This window comes from Protopterus annectens, chromosome 11.part0 (genome assembly GCF_019279795.1).
Source record: "Protopterus annectens isolate FY-2018-M chromosome 11.part0, PAN1.0, whole genome shotgun sequence".
Taxonomy (NCBI): Eukaryota; Metazoa; Chordata; order Ceratodontiformes; family Protopteridae; genus Protopterus; species Protopterus annectens.
In genome coordinates, this window is record NC_056745.1 from 1435603367 (window position 1) to 1435619778 (window position 16412).

Below are 16412 nucleotides of genomic sequence, written 5' to 3' on the forward strand. Positions count from 1 at the left end.
TTTGGTTACTGGCAATGTACACTGCTAATAAAAAGTATTTGATAAGGTTAGCACTTGCCAGGGATTAAAGAAAACATCCTTTCTGCTACTGAATTACTCAAAAGTTTGCCTTCTAGACATTTACTGCAGTTTTCATTTTAAATCAGGAACAGTTATTTCTCACTTCCTTGGAGACTTCAGTAATGCCTTTTATTCCATGCATTGCATTTTACAAAATATATATACATCAGTTGTCATAATATTTAAATGTTTCAATATAACTAATGTATTTAAATGTTGTAAAACTGATATTAAGTCTCAATGCATATTAATGAGTTGCAACAATTCTTAAAAAAAGAGATATGCTAAGACAGCAATCTTGCTGTGTAACAATGTGTTCCCCTTGTTGAGCCACGTTATTTGGCAGCTCACAATTATTTAAAATAGCATATTGATGAATGTAAATGCATGCAGTTTCCATATATTTAGAAATCTAATTAGTGAAATAAACAAATAGTTGGTATGAGGAAACTTGGATCCTGATATTCAGTTCATCTATATACATTCAGCTGCAAATATATTAGTTGTAGGCACACAGAGAAGAAGTAATGGAAGCCATAGGTGGAAATTCAGATGCCCATACAGCAATGCACAGACCTATCCTGGGCAGGTTTACTCAATGTAACATTTTTTTTGATTCAAGATCAAGGCCACTGCAGTAAGAAGGTCCTGGTCCATTAAGTCTCAGCAGTGAAGGCCACATGGCAATGTAGCACTCTAGAGACTTGGTTAATGCTAATTAGCCACATGTTCTTTCCCAGAACTTTTTGCTGACATTAGAATAGCAGAGCAACCATTTAGTCCTATGGCAGGGGTGGAGTGCCTAGCTCTGTGGGAGGTAAGTACTGCAAAGACATAACCGTGTGTTTGTTTGTGTGTGTGTGTGTGTGTGTGTGTGTGTGTGTGTGTGTGTGTGTGTGTGTGTGTGTGTGTGTGTGTGTGTGTGTGTGTGTGTGTGTGTGTGTGTGTGTGTGTGTGTATGTCAGTGTGTGTGTGTGTGTGTGTGTGTGTGTGTGTGTGTGTGTGTGTGTGTGTGTGTCTGTGAGTGTGTGAGTATGCATGCCTGTATATTTGGTTTTGTATATGTATTTGCGTGTGTGTGTGTGTGTGTGTGTGTGTGTGTGTGTGTGTGTGTGTGTGTGTGTGTGTGTGTGTGTGTGAGATTGCAAGTTGCTATACATCTGCTTTGCATGGATTGGTAGGAGGAACAAACACTAGGATATTTACCTGTAACTCTTCAATGATTCAGAAATATGATAATCACCCACTAAAAAGCTGTTACTCCATATGGCTTTACAATACGTCCAAATTGCAGAATATAACCATCTCACTATTGGTCACTTCAGCATTGCCCACAGTTTGCTAGTGATATGTATTCTGAAACTCGGCCATAATGTTAGCCAAGTCTGTCAACTTATCAAACAAAAAATGTTGTCTCCTTGTCTGCTGCTTATGTATACAATATCATTCCTGGACATGAAGAGTAATGCACATTATACAACGACTCTCCATTAATATGCAAAAACATGCATGCTGATTGGTCAGTGTGCACATTGTAAATCAGAGTTATAGTAATGGAAAAAGGTCCGGTCACCCAAACTTTTTCCATTACTATAACTCTTTTTTTACAGCAACGTGGAACTCAAGATCTCCGTTGTTTCACATTGTCTCGCTATGTTAAAGCAGTTTAACATAGCGAGACAAAAAAAAACAGCGGAGATTCTCTGTCTCACTATGTTAAACTCCTTTAATATAGCAAGACAGTTTGTAAAAAGCAACAGAGATCTTGCTTTGCCCGTTGCTTTTGCCCACAGCGCTGATATACTGCATAGGCATATGCATGCGCAGTACATCAGAACTGCCGCAGAATACCAGACAGCTGCGGAACAGCAGCAAGGAGGCATTATACAATGCCATTATTTAAGAAAAGTAATTTTTCCCCTTAAATAATGTCATTGTATAATAGCAATAACCCATGCCTGGGTGTGGGTAATGCTGGATTTAACCACGGTTGGCTTTGTTTAGCTACTCGGGCTTCACCCTCGTGACCAAACCACACCAACTGTAGGTAAATCCGCATTACCCACACCCAGGTCTGGGTTATTGCTATAGTATTATTGATAAAATGACACTGCTGTTAGAAGGCCTACAAACAAGGCTCTTTAGAAAGAAATCAGAACATATTTATTAAATATATACCAGTAAAAATCACATTATTCATTTTCATACTTAATGTACTTCTTTAGATAATCTAAAATATACAATTTAAAAAACAAGTGCTTAAATAGCATTCATCACATCACATGATAAACCTGTATCCATCTCTTAAGTCCATGACATGTTAATATTTGTTTTAATCTGATTCTTTCATTTAAACTTGGTAGCTTATCAATCCTTACTAAAGTTACACATTTATATTCATTTCTTTCTGTATAATTAAATAAATAACCACCTCTTTCTCACCCCTGAAAATTGTAAAGATATTAAAACAGAATTAATGTTCTGCACCAGACACATTGCTACAGCTACTCCTGATGGTAAGAAAAAATCTATTTTGTGAAAATGAAATTGTACCACAAAATACATCTTCACTAGTGAATATATCCTTGAATAAATTAGACTTGCTCACAAAACTATGACACAGAAAATAGGGTAATTACATTTAAATTTATTTAAATGTACATCACATGAAGAAGCACATTTGGTGTAAAAGACTGTAATTTTCAGGGATATATATTTAATAAACCCATTTTGATTCCTTTGTAGAGAGTTTTCTTTGTGGACTTTCATCATTGAGCTTTCAGGCCCAGAATTCACCCACTGCAATCAATAACTATTTTGCAAGATTTGCTGCTAAAAGTGACTGGATTGTTTGATGTTGTCATTGTTATACTGAGATTAAGTTGTGTCTGACAGTACTCATGTTTTCTTTTAGCTGAAGAAAGATAAATATTAAAAAAACATTTGTCCTTGTGTGGCTTTTATCTGTGTGGATGTTTACAAGCAATATCTGTGCAAGTGCATAGAGTGTTGTGATTATGCTCCAGAATCAGAAAAATGATAAACCTGTTATGTGCTTCCGTGGCATGAGACCCAATTATAACAATGCTTTCAGAGGTGTTCAACAATTGTTATGCCCTTAAGCAGTGTTATGGTCCAGTATCAGGGAAGGGATGTTCCTTCCCTCTCAGCTGTCCCTGAATATTTTTCTTCATGCATCCACAGACATCTACAGATGTCAGTCTGTAAGTAACTAATTTACATTACGGCAGTATTTAAAAATTGTCCCTGGGGACACTTTAATAAAACCTTCACATTTTTTTACCATGTAAGCATTGCGCCTCACTGCCAACATGAGCACAGACAATTTAAATTCATTAAGCTCTACTGAGCGGTGTGCATGAGCCCGCCAACATGGAAACTTCTGTGGCATGCAAATCACCTTATAAGCAGGTGAATCTCATTCAAATGAGCAGAAAGAACAATCCAGTAAGCAGATGGGCAACTATGTCAATGTCTGTAGGGTACATGGAAAAATGCCATGTAGAGGACTGTAGACAGACAAAAGAGGCTGTAATATGTAGGTAGATACAGAGAAATGACATAACAGACACACGTATGAGCAAAACTATCCACTTTGTGTTCCAAAAGTTACAGTAAATATATTAAAATAAAGTATTTTTAAATAATATTAGCATGTTTGCGAAGCATACTGCAGTGTGGAAACATACCTTCATCATCATTTTCTTTCAGCTGTTCCCGTTAGGGGTTGCCACAGTGGATCATCTGTTTCCATTTCTTTCTGTCCTGTGCATCTTGCTCTGTCACACCAACTGCCTGCATGTCCTCTCTCACCACATCCATAAACTTATCTTAGGCCTTCCTCTTTTCCTCTTACCTGTCAGCTCCATCCTTAGCATCCTTTTCCCAATATACCCAGCATCCCTCCTCAGCACATGTCCAAACCAACGCAATCTTGCCTCTCTTGCTTTGTCTCCAAACTGTCCAACCTGAGCTGACCCTCTTATATACTGATTCCAAATCCTGTCCATCCTAGTCACACCCAGTGCAAATCTTAACATCTTTAACTCTGCCACATCCAGCTCTGACTCCTGCCTTTTTGTCAATGCCACCGTCTCCAACCCATATAACATAGCTGGTCTCACTACCCTCTTGTAGACCTTCCCTTTCTCTCTTACTTGTACCCGTCTGTCACAAATCACTCCTGACACTCTTCTCCACCCATTCCACCCTGCCTATACTCTCTTCTTCACCTCTCTTCCACACTCACCATTACTCTGAACTGTTGATCCCAAGTACTTAAACTCATCCAACTTTACCAACTCTACTCCCTGCATCCTCACCATTCCTCTACCCTCCCTCTCATTTACACACATATATTCTGTCTTAACCTTGCTGACCTTCATTCCTCTCCTCTCTAGAGCATATCTCCACCTCTCTGGGGTCTCCTCAACCTGGTCCCTACTCTTGCTACAGATCACAATGTCATCTGTAAACATCACAGTCCACGGGGCCTCCTGTCTGATCTCATCTGTCAACCTGTCCATAACCACTGCAAATAAGAAAGGGCTGAGAGCTGATCCTTGATGTAATCCCACCTCTACCTTAAACGTATCTGTCACTCCCACCACAGTCCTCACCACTGTCACACTACCCTCGTACATATCCTGTACCACTCTTACATACTTCTCTGCCACTCTTGACTTCCTCATACAATACCACAACTCCTCTCTAGGCACCCTGTCATATGCTTTCTCTAAGTCCACAAAGACACAATGCAAGTCCTTCTGACCTTTTCTGTATTTCTCCAACAACACTCTCAGAGCAAACATTGCATCTGTAGTCCTCTTTCCTGGCAAGAAACTATACTGCTGATCACTAATCATCACCTCCCTTCTTAACCTAGCTTCTACTACTCTTTCCCATAATTTCAAGCTGTACTGATCAATTTTATCCCTCTGTAGTTACTGCAGCTCTGCACATCACCCTTATTCTTAAAGATAGGTACTAAAACACCTTTTCTCCACTCCTCAGGCATCCTCTGACTTTCCAAAATTTCATTAAACAATCTGGTTAAAACTTCTACTGCCATTTCTCCTAAGCACCTCCATGCTTCCACTGGTATGTCAACTGGGCCAACAGCCTTTCCATTCTTCATCCTCTTCATAGCTGTCCTTACTTCCTCCTTGCTAATCTGTTTCACTTCCTGATTCACTATCCCCACATCATCCAACCTTCTCTCTCTCTCATTCTCTTCATTCATCAGCCCCTCAAAGTACTCTTTCCATCTACTCAACACACTCTCCTCACTTGTGAGTGCATTTCCCTCACTATCCTTTATCACCTTTACCTACTGCCCATCTTTCCCAGCTCTGTCTTTCTGTCTAGCCAATCGGTATAGGTCCTTTTCTCCCTCTTTAGTGTCCAGTCTCTCATATAACTCTCCATATGCCTTATCCTTAGCCTTTGCCACCTCTCTCTTTGCCATGCGCCTCATCTCCTTATACTCATGTCTACTTTCTTCATCTCTTTGACAATCCCACTTCTTCTTCGCCAGCCTCTTCCTCTGTATACTCTCCTGTACTTCCTCATTCCACCACCAGGTCTCCTTGTCCTCCTTCCTCTGTCCAGATGTGAGACCAAGCACCTTTCTAGCAGTCTCCCTTACTAGCACTGTTGTAGTTACCCAGCTATTCGGTAACTCTTCACTGCCTCCCAGTGCCTTATAAAGAAAACTGGAAAAATCAAATATTAATAACATGAGACAGGAATGTATTACAGGACCCTGCATGTAGTATCTACAATGGTGCAGTAGTGCTATTGCTAACGTGGGAGGGGTTGGAAGCGTGTAGTATCCAGGATGTGAGCACGGATCCTTATGAAAATAAGGGGCAGATACTGAATAGCATAATGGGGTAACTGTGCCCACATATCTACTCTGTGTAGGCAGAGAACCATGCTGTTGTCCACAGAGGAGACAGCTGACATCAAAAGATGATGTGTCCAATAACGTCTGAGCTGACTGGAGCTTAGCTGCGCCTGTTTTCACTGTGCACCATTGTGGAAGCCTGAGGTGGTGTGTGCACTGACGTCTAAGCTTTGTTTTCCTATGGGTCATGTGTTTCAGTGTGTTTGCACTGCACACTGCTCTGCTGAGTGGGGCAGCTTGGGGGGGGTGCACTGACTTCTAAGCAGTGTTTACCTATGGGCTGTGGGTTTGAGCAGTGTGTCACAGTGCTTAGAGCATCTAAAAGGCCAATGATGTATTAATTTGTGTTGATCCTTGCTTAACTTCAACTAGGGCCAGTAAATGATGTCAATGATATATTTGGTAGGTGCAATGCATCATAGGTAGTCAATCACACAGGCAGGACCTACAACAGAGCACTATAAAGTATGCATACACCCTACAATCTGATTTTTCCACATACTCTGCACCATTGGTGTACAGACTTTGGATTTTAACTGAGAAAATGCTAGGGACTGTTGCAGGGCTGCTACATCTGTATGTGCTAGATGCTGAAGTCAATGCTGCTGCTGCTGACAATAGGCCCAGACTGAGAAGGAGAAAAGTGTTCAGGATCAGCATAACCTCCCAAGAGCTACATGAGATGGAGATTGAAGAGTGCTACAGAGTGGACAGGTACATACTACAAGAACTCACCGAACTCTGCCGCCCTCAACTCAGACCCAGATCCAACAGAGGGGAACCCATCCCAGTGGAAACAAAAGTATGTGTAGCCCTTAGGATAATAGCCACAGGTACCTTCCAAAGACCAACTGGGGACATGATGAGGTTCTCACAGACATCAGCATTCAGGGTATTCCACCAGTTCCTGGATACCATGCTACCACATGACAGTGGGCACATTTATTTTCCCCTCACCCCTAAGGTGAGGGCCAGCAATATGCACCTATTTTGCCATGTAGCACACTACCCTGAGGTATTGGGTGCCATAAATTACACTCATGTACACATCAAGGCACAACATGGTGATGAGAGTACAATCTACATCAACCTCAAGGGGCACCACTCCATCAGCTATCAGGTCCTGTACAATGCCCAGGACATAATCATGAATGTGTGTGTTGGCAGACCTGGCAGCTATCATGACTCCCATATCTGGCATGGCTGTACCAGATGTTTGCTAGGGGGGACATCCCACAAGGTCATTTAGTGGGTGTTGCTGGCTATGCAAAGGAACTATGGATGATGACACCTATCAGAAATGCATACCCACCCACTGAAGAATGCTGTAATGAGGCACATGCACAAACCCTGTGGAAGCAGCTGCAGCAGGATCAGCATAGGGAAGGGATACACAGCCCCTCACCAGTTCCTTGGTCACCACAGCCACACTCACAGGAGTTGAAGGAGAAGCCCCCTGGTGGTATCCCTATAGGCAGACGTAGGTTTGCCCAGTATGCCCTGGCATTGGCTAAGAGACAATGCATAGCACATACACTGACAACCTAGAGCCCCAGGGACTGACACCTTACTTCCACTCACATACATATAATAAAATAGCTGATGCAAGGCAACCCACACAACCTGTACCTATCCAAGTATTGGCTGTGTACTGCTTGCATCACACAGGCTCAGCCTTGAACTTCAGGTTTGTCAACTGCTGCATTCACAAGGTAAGTCTCTAAATTACACACTGATTGTAAGAATTACTATAATAAGGTATCATATATATGGATTTGCTGCTGTTATGCAAGAAAATATAGTGGGCTATTGGTGAGACTTAACATCCACCTGAGAAAACTGATACCCAGTCCAATAGTATGTGTTCTTTAATATTCATTAGGCCTCACGGTTGGAAAATTCACAACATCAGACAAGGGAAATGTTAAACAGTGTGCACATATGATATTTGGACTACTGTCTACCCTAGCTGATTATGTGCTGTTATTCTCCCACCCCCAATACAATGGTGTACCCATATAACCATTTTAACAGAAAATCAGCCATGGTATAGCATTGGACCAGGCAATCTCAGGGCTGTAACATAGATAGTGCTTACACATTGTATGTCTCTCTTCATGCAAGATAACAATGTACATATGTAGGCTGTAGATTTTGTGATGAATGGCATGGCCCCTCTTGGTCTAGCAAACTGTGTGGCTCAGTGGCCTAGGGGAGCTGGCATGGGTGATGGTATTGATGGTTCTAATCTGGAATTACTCAATTTTGCATGTGAGGTAGTAGTATGTTTTTTTTTTCACAGAATGTCATACCTCCCAACCTCTCAGTGCAAGAAATCTGTACAAAGCCAGAAAAACTCGTGGGGACAAAGGGCCAAACATAGGGACAGAGTTTAAATATTGGTTGCATAAACCTTGCTGGGAGTAAAGCTGTTGCAGTAGTACACATATTCTGATGGATATAAAGTCTGACACACAACTGTTTGTCTGTAGGTATAGCAGAATGCATTGTCAACATTCAATAAAGCACCAGACATCCACAAATGTGTGAGGAACAGGCCAAACATATGAGGCAAAACTCTGGACATTCTGTGAAAATCAGAACAGCTGAGAGGTATGCAGACTGTCAGTCTGTTTGTGGTGTAACACTACCAATCCCAGTCCCATATTTAGTACAACAGACAGCTGGGGAATGCTGTGGACATTTTGAGTGAAGTGCAGTACTGCAGAAAACAGGGGCAGATGTTAATGTCTGTAACATACAAAATCCTAGACTGGAATACAGGTAGCTGTGACCTGGAGTCACATTATAAGTATTGACAGTCCCACTGGGCATGCCCATACACTTAGTAAAAATGAGCGCAATTGTGTTGGCCCTTCATTGAAATGACTGGTTATGTATAAATGTCTACACATACAGACGTATACATATACATATCCATCTGTCAGTATCTCTCTCTCACATGCATAGCTACATCTATTGCTATAGAGTGTCAAATAGATATATATAGCTATATATATGAAAATGAAACAGACTTCCCCCATATAACTACAGAACACTTATACATATCATATGCACACACAGCTACATTTATATATACATCCCTGTTATATACAGAAATATATATTTGGATGTCTGCATTGTCCAATACACCCTAATAATGGTGAATAAACTGCACTATCACACAGCCATAATATTGCTCAAAGGATCCAAACTAAGGGAGCAACAGTACATAATCCATTACCTGCATATCCAAATGCCTGCGGGATGTCACCATGTACACAGACAAGTGAGCAGGTGGTGTAATGTATAATGGTGTCAATGCATGTACGGACAGGGCACAATGTCCATGATCACAGTGTCCCCTATCTAACTGCAAACAGCCACATATGGCCATACTGGTAACTGCATACATAGCTAGGATAACATTGGTCATCTCGCTGCTTGGATACTAGATACAGATAACAGTATGAACCGATATCACTCTACAGGCCACAGATGCTGTTTAACACAAGCCTAATTTGTGTAATGCACAAGTACTGTGCCTGCAATCACATATACAACAGACTTGACCTGTGGCACATGCGAAAAGTACTATGATCTATAGTGTATAAGCCTAGATAGGTAGGCGTTCTAATCTCACTGGAGCCCACTTAGTGTGGGTGAGTGTATACCTCTGCAAAACAATGGTCATGGCTTTGTGGGCTGTCCACATGCGATGGTTATGCCCTTTTTGGACCTGTAACTGCTTGCTGCCTTCCACACTGCCCTATTCTGCAAGGCCTGCTGATGTCAGCCACTTAAGACTACTAGCTGAGACTGTAATAACATGACTTAAGCTGTGGTGCTTGCAATAAATACTGTGATCTATAATGTGCAATACTAAATAGGTAGGGATTCTAATCCCACTCTGCCCAACATGGTGTGTTCACACTTTATCTGTATATTTACTTACTGCATGCATAGTACCTTGGTTCAACAATGTATTGACCTTAGTCTTACCATATTTCTGTTTAGTTTCTTGCCATACTACATGGAAATTTCCATATATGTATTGCATTGTATTTCTATCTATGCTAATTATTCCTTTATTGCATGTTATGTAATTACTTCAGAAGTATGTATACTTAAAATGTGATCTGTGTTTATCTTTGTTCTTACTATTTGTTTACTTAAACTTTTTTGGGGAGCTTTTCTCCTCAGGTCTCTGCTGAAAAAGGTCTTCTAAGAACCCAGACAGACTAACCCGGTTAGCAAATGTAAAAATAAACACATAAATAAATATATATATATATATATATATATATATATATATATATATATATATATATATATATTTATTTATTTTAACTTATATAAAGTAGATATAGGTAGGGTTTTGCATAATTTTATTTGCAGCGGGTGATGTTGTCCACCAAATTACTGACCACAACAAGGCTTGCTTATATCAACAAGCATTATATGTTCTAAACTGATACTACTAGCAGGCATGAGTTGTGCTGCATTGCATTGGGTACTGTGACCTGTACTGTGTATCAGTACATAGGCAAGTGCTGTAATCTACATACAGACAACTTGCAGTATATGTGTGCCTTGGCATGTCCTGTATGCAGTGTGTGGAAGTAGTACTAGTCTGAATGTGTCCATGTTTGTGTGTGAGGCTGTTACAGCAGTATACATCATGTTATGGGGCCATAGCACATGTGAACTTAACTAGCATAATGGCTATACAGCCCTAACAATTAGAGTCAGCTGCATACCCCTCGGTACAGAACCAGCACATATTGCTCCAGTCCAAGAGGGACTCAGGCAGATGTTGTGTGTTGAGATGATGGCCGCCCAGCCAATCAAACAGATAGCATGTGCTGAAGTGCACTGAGATGCTCTGTGTACCATTAGGCAGAATCTGTTTAAAGGGTTTGTTTATGTCTGCTGGACAAATGTCTCACACAAGCATGTAATACTAACATCACATAGTAGATGAATGTCCATACAGTGAGTAATCCATCTACTATGCTCCCTACAAATAGGCAACATATGCACACCAGCAAGGTCACACCTTACGCTGTAGCAGACCTTATCACAAGTTATGAATGCATGAGTACACTGATCACTACCATTGTCCTTGGTAGACTGTCATACAGATGTGAACCTATGGGCCCATATACACATACTACTGTACATTGCTGAAGTCATATTTCTGCTGTGATGCCATGCCATGCTGTACCGCTTCACTGCTGCCATGTGTCCATAGGTTATCCCCTCACACTCCTGCAACAGAAACATACAGGGGTCTGTGACATACCTGTCATTGTATAACAATACCACCAGTACAACATCATGCAAACTAAGGTCTACAAAATTATGTGTGTATGCATAACACATGCCAGTATACAGTATAGGTTGGTGACCAGTACAAGTGGCATGCAAAACAAAACCATATTACACAAGTACATATCAAGTAATATAGTCACCCTATGCATCAGACACATAGCTTCATTCCCCTGCATCAATGGGAAGGATGACAGGGATGTGACACAGGTATCATCATTTGGTGGGGGTGCTGAAGGCCTACACTGACCCAAATGATTGACAGCATGTGTGTGAGTCAGGAAGAGGAGTGGGTTAGATGGGGCATAATGAGGTGCCATGTATGTCTGTAGGTGACCTGCATGTGACAGTGGTGTGTGAGTGTGTGAGTGCACACAATAAAGCCAGTGCTAGCCCTACACATATGTGTATTGGACAGCTGTGAACTGTACATGGTACAGTTAAAAGTTCACCGTCTCTGGCCCTGAACATGGGAACTGGGTCCGCCAGGAGTTGCACTGGCATCACCATGCCCAAGATCAGATGCAGTGCTAGTACCCGATGGTGACTGCTGTCTGCTAGGACCATGTCTCCCAAGGGACCACCCAGGACTACATGCCCATGGTCTGCCACATCATGGTGTGGAGAGCACACTCTCCTCTATAGCACTGGATGTACTGCCATTATGGGAGTGCAACTGTGCACAGCTGCTTAAACTCTCAGCAAATGGTGTTGCTGACCTACGTCCATGGGTCCAACATCCAACTCCAACAATATGCTCCAGCACAGACAATGTGCAGCCCAAGACAGACACTGTCTCAGCCCATTGTCTGTCCAGTGAATCAGTGAATCACTCCAGGGTGTCCCCAATACGGTAGAGGCAGTCATGGATGTCCGACTGTGCTGTAGCCATAACCCTAAGCGTACATCTGGTGTTCTGTTCAGAACGTGCCTATTCCTCCATGACAGCCTGAAACATGTGCCTAGTGACCCATTATGTGGTATCTGCAAAAGATGGTGGATGGACAGCAGCCCTCCTATGAGCACCCATCTCAACCTACTGTGTGGGAGCTCACCAGCTCTCTGGCTATGGCCAGTGTCTACACTCACTGATGCCATGGTTGCCACACTGGCTTAATCAATGTCTCCACCCTCTGACTATCCCATATATGAGGCCTGTGGGGACTGGGTATGTGTGGGCATATTGACTGTGTGCAGTGACAGTGGGGGCAGAAGAGGGATGTCATCCTCTGAAACAGATTCAGCCCCCAACCACCCCACCTGTGCCTCACTGTGGCCATCATCATCATCAGTGCCCGAAGATACACTGACATCAGGTGGTACAGGGGAGTGACCCCAACCCCCCAGTCACCTGTGGAAACCAAGACAAAAGAAGTACATCAGTACCTGCACTATTATGTAAGGAAAATCCACAAAGAGTCATAATAATGAGGATCCACAACTGGATTACCACTCTCACATCCTCTCATCTCTGCTTTCATACACAACAGACTTCCTCACAACAACATAAACATTTGACTCAAGGCCTTTTATAACAAGCACATCAGGTAAATCATGTGACACTTGGCCAGTACAATGTATCTTTAAGGTATGCAATATGACACTATACCAGATAACACAGCACATAAAACCCAGTACACCTATCTCAACAAATATATACAAATATAAGTGTCATTGCCTAAGGTATGTATCATCGACCTTTCAGTATGTACAAGGCATGTCAGATTAATTGCCTCATGTACACCAGGAGTTCTATTCACTCTGAACTAGAACTGCAAAAGTGTTTCTGCTCATTCAGCTACACTCCTGTGATTAGCCACTCTAAGAAACTTATGTAACTGTTCCAGCCTGGAACATACAAACAGTCTACTCTGGTTGTACACAACTTTACCTGTACATAGGGTATTATCCTGGCCCTCACCCTTAATAGCATATGTATGTTCCATAACAAAACAGTATCAAGCTTACCAGAGGCAGGACCATGGCCTTGGGCAACTCCTGATGGACCTGTAAAAAGGTGAGGGTGAGGTAATTTCAGTACCACCGCATGCTGCAGCACAAGGTAATCCTTGTGTATATCTTACATGTATAGTAGCTACTGTGTTACCTGATGTATTGCTGACATTCTGAGTATGAGTGTACAACTGAGTTAACCCTCCTCACAGCACATAGACCTGACACCCACATAAACGTATGTACAGCCTGACAGAATGACTTCTTTAGTATTACAGTAGTGATCACAGTAAGCTTACCTTCATGCTCCTCTGCTGTGAATACTGTGGCACCCACCTCCACGATGTATGGTGTGATGGATGCCTGGGAGCTGTCATATGTCCCTAGGTTCACCAGGAATTCCTCAGTGGCCCTGAATGGTTGTTCCATTGCAGGCCCTCCACAAGTGATGGCATGAACCCTGGCTAAATCAGCTGCCCTTCATCTTGCAGCATTCACAATGTCAGTAGTGCAGTGTTGAACCTGCTCATATGTCCTGTCCTTGAAGCCAGTCTCATTCATATCCCAGACAAGGTCTGCCTACAATGCGGTTCCCTGTTATGTCTCCCCCTGGATAAGACGATGTGAAGATGCTGCCATAGTCCTTGAAATATAAGTTCATTCACTACATCTGAGAAGGGGGCCAGCCTTCTGCGATACATTAGTCCTGAAACACACCAAAAGCGAGACATGTTACAGGATGAAATACATGGATGTCCATTATGTACAGATACAGCAAGAACAAAATGGTGACACTATCCACTGCTTGGTCACACGTCATACCCCACAGTGTGACAACATACTACATGTATGGATGCAACTGAGATAGTAACAATACAGGTAGTTTCCTGTGTTCCATGTGAGATTCTGCTCTATGATCATACACACAACACTCCAGTTCACTGTAGTGTGTCCCCTAAGGCCAGCCACCTACTAATATATCATAATACCAGTGCCAGACAAATAGCAGTGTGCTATCACAACCACTATATTGGTATGTCCAACAACACCAGTGTGCCACAATGACAAAAGACAATGCAACCCTGATATATTGTACATCCCCTGTATGTGTAAGGCAGCAGAGTATCAATGACATGTCATTACCACAGGTCTAAGTCAGGCTTATTGCTGTACTCCCTATTCCTCATACCTCTATCCTACAATCTGCATCCTGTTATACTCAAAAAAACTGTTACATACCTGATGGAGTGCAGTACTCCTCTGTTGAAATCTGCTACTATTAATTGTTTCACAAAGGTGTGCTCTGTGTGAGAAAAGTCTCATACAGAATTGTTGCTTCTATCCAGCTGCTTGCATTTTAACGTGCTTCTCATTAGCAGGTAATTGCCTCTAAATCAATCTGTGACTCTGATATGCTAATTACAGACAAAACAGCTAAGTTACACTATCATTAACCAATGCCATGCAACCACTGTGCAATGTACAAGGCCTTCATGTAGAACAAGGCCCTTTTCTTAGCTGTTGAGATGGACATTACTGGGGTGAGGAGACTACATCATCACAGAGGGTAGAGCTGTAGCAGAAACCTTCACATAGAGCTGAGTGTACCATAGGCTGCAGCTGGTGCTGCAGGTAATAGACATAGGCAGAGAGTGTAAACACTTTGGAGGAAAACAAGCTGTAGGTGTAACTGTGTCAGCTGTGTCAACCTTGTTATAGAGGCAGAGCCAGGGTGAGGGTACCCTTTACAATCCAATTGTGGCATGTGTTTAAGTTACATATTTTAGACAGTTGTGTCAATAACAGAGTACTAGGTGACATATAGTAATGTTATATGGATATGTGAAGTGCATCCCTACCTGCAGGCCTGTGACATCCAACACTGAAAATTAGTTATTTAATTTGCAATGCTTTGTGTGGATAATCAGTGTATGAGTCATTCATTAATTGCTGTCTTCACAATAATGTAACTGAAATGCAAAACAACCCTGGATTTGAAAGGACTGCATGTGGCAAAATGTACTGTATACAAGGCATTTAACAGACTGAGCTACTGAGTCATTGCTATAGCAGGTATATTTGCAAGATATTTGTGCACACATACAGGCTGTGACAAATATTTTCCACATCCATCAGTATGTGCATGGTTGTATATGGATGTTCAGTATGTGCATGGCATTATATGGATATATTTGTGCACCAGAATCCCAGTTGAATGTGTATTTTGCCATGAATGCCTTAGTTGACTTTCTACATCTTGCTGATAAAAAGCCACATTTACCAGCTATCACAGGCTTCAGTTACATCCATTATCATGTCTTTGGCTGTCTAGTGGTGCACTATTGCACCAGAGTCCAAGGAATACTCCCATTTTTCCATTACTTTTTATTCCAGTTTGTGTGGTACAGTGCAGGGCACAGCTCTACTCTAACATGCCTAATGACTCAAAATTGGCAATTACAATGTTTCCTTTAAACCACCTGTTTTAATTAGGAGTTGTGTTGTGTGACAGGTTAATGCAGTGTGCTGCAGGTATGATGGGCTCAGGTTCAAAACATGGCAGAGGTGTTTATTTTGTACATGTGTTTTACACTGTTAGAAACACATATAGGCAGTATAGCTCTATTTAGCTGAGCTCAGCAAAGCTGAGTGACATGGCATGTAACCCAGCTCCATGCTAAAAAATATAAAGAAAAGAAAAAAAGCGGAGATAGGAAAGTGGTGAAATGAGGGCAAGCAAAGGGAAAGACATACTGAAAGGCAGGGAGGGATGTACAGGAAAGGTGCAGGAAAGACCCATAGCCATCCATTTCATGTACAGCAGCAACTGTGTACTTTGACAGAATTTGTAGATGAATGTGGATTCTCAAACCTCAGAGAGAGGGTGAGGACAACATAACTGGATTGTTAAGCCAATTAGATCGAATTACATGTGCCCAGTAGACACATGTGCAAAATGGAAAACTATGTATGGGGTGATTTATTTTTTGGGACAGGTGCACATTTTTTTTTTAAGGTGAGAGGCAAATGTTGGGGAAGGGACAGGTACATGTGGGGGAGGTAAATTGGGTAGGTGAGGATGCATTTGCAAACAGACAAGACTGCAGACAGGGGCAATGTGTGACATGTGAGGGGGTGG